Below are 2,310 nucleotides of genomic sequence, written 5' to 3' on the forward strand. Positions count from 1 at the left end.
CCAGTAATGTGACAAAATGACACAGGCTGTTTTTTTCAGTATTTATTTTATGCCATGTGGAGATACCAACTGTCCTGCCAAAGTCTACTTAAAGTTCTTAAATAGTATGCATTAGCTTAAGTCAATATAAATAAGAATAGACCATGTGTTATAACAATTCACCTCACTCCCCTATATACTTGTCTAAAAATAACATAGCAGACATTTAGCATACTTTTGGACCCAAATAAAATAGCAAGCCATCATTTTTCCCGAGGACAATGATAATGAAGTAGGACTTACCTCACAGCCCAATGCACGAAGTGGTTGGTCAGCAGCTCTTTCACAGCAGCCCTCACAGGAGTAGGGAAAATATCTTATTCTGCCCATAACACATTTGCTGACTCCACTTGCCCAGCCTTTATAGTTGTCCAGATAAACTTGATGTACCTCACTCCAACAGGGAAACTTCCAAACTAAAGAAGCCATTGCAAGTGGAGAAATGTGGAGGGGTTATGGGGTAGTTACTCCAATTTCTTGTGTTCAGGGATAGTTGAGACACCTCATTAAATTCTTCCACAGTCACCAGTGTACTCCTTATCATTGTCTGAGTCATGGCACCTAAAGGCACAATGTGTCTACATTCCCTGACACAGCTACAGAAAGGTTCCAGAATAATTATATATATAACAAGCAAGGCACAGTGTTCCTGTCAAGTGTCCATACGGGTACACATAGCTTTAATCAAAATGTAATTAGTGACTATCACAGAAAACTTTTTAAATGCACAACCTCCACTCATACCCTATACTGAGGACCAAACCCATAACCTTCCAGAGTCTTTGATTAAAACTGTCTTGAAAGGATGTCAAACACACTGACAAAATCTAATAAAAAATATTATTAATAAGAAAGGATAATTAGACATGTGATTGATTAGTGCATGTGACTGGTTAGTAATAATGTGTGTTTTTAGTCTGAGGAAGTGGTTGGAAGACAGTGAAAGTGCTCACTCTGTCTAGATATTTTAATAAAAAGTTCTCATTTTATAGTCTGCCATGTTGAGCCGGTGTTTTTTATACATTTTTGTACTTCATTGTTTTATTTTAGCGGTCTCAGTACTCGGGTTGTGGATTTTATTGCTTATGTTGAACCTCACCTGGATAGGGTATCATTTATTTGTTTGCCTAAAATTCTCACCAACCCTTTTTCACCTACAGAGGACTTATAAGATAGTCACTCTGATCCTTCATCTATGGTGATGAAAAACATAACTAAAAATAACATAGCAGACATTTAGCGTACTTTTTGACCCAAATAAAATAGCAAACCATAATTTTTCAGTCTACCCCCATAAGTGGATAATGATCAGGCTAAGCCAACTTTATATTTCCACATTCTTACAGCCAAAGCTCACCTTTGGAGAAATCAGCTAGATGTCTCATTTTACCTACTACAAGGATGGAAAGATGACTTGAAAAATAAGAAACTCTGTTAGACAAGATGTTGGTTGTGCCAAATATCTACCAAGTTAACAGCTTCCCAAAAGACTTCAAGCTGCCTATGTACCGGAGGCAGTCGGCACAGGAAGTTAACACTGTGAGCTTAAGTTCCTACAGTGCAGGGTTTGATTACCTCAGCCTTCCCTATGAACCTGAGGCAGTCGGCACAGGAAGTTAACACTGTGAGCTTAAGTTCCTACAGTGCAGGGTTTGATTACCTCAGCCTTCCCTATGTACCAGAGGCAGTCGGCACAGGAAGTTAACACTGTGAGCTTAAGTTCCTACAGTGCAGGGTTTGATTACCTCAGCTTTCCCTGACACAGCTACAGAAAGGTTCCATAATAATTATATATATAACAAGCAAGGCACAGTGTGACCTTCAGCAAGTCACTTAACCAGACACGAATTTGGGCTAGGCTGCATCATGTTTCTCTGGACTGCAAACCTGGTAACTGTGTATGAGTCTGTGAAATTATGACTGATACCTATTATAAACCTTATCCCACTATGAATCATAGCCAAACTAAAATCCAGGCATACAGATAATGTATTATAAAGAGGCTTGTTAAACACATTCTGTACAATTAGCTTTAGGATGTGGAAAACATGTGTAATGTATATATAACCATAATGAGGAGATGATGGAATTTACAAAAACTTCCAATAGTCTACTCTCTCTCTCTCTCTCTCTCTCTCTCTCTCTCACTCTCTGTCTCTCTGCAAAACATCTGACAGGTTAGCATAGGTGACATCTGCAGCAACAGTACAGAATCCCCCCTTCTTTGAGGATCTATTGTTCACCTGTGCAAAGCATCTCCAAACAACCCTT

The sequence above is a fragment of the Protopterus annectens genome, chromosome 9.part0, assembly GCF_019279795.1.
Source record: "Protopterus annectens isolate FY-2018-M chromosome 9.part0, PAN1.0, whole genome shotgun sequence".
Lineage (NCBI taxonomy): Eukaryota > Metazoa > Chordata > Ceratodontiformes > Protopteridae > Protopterus > Protopterus annectens.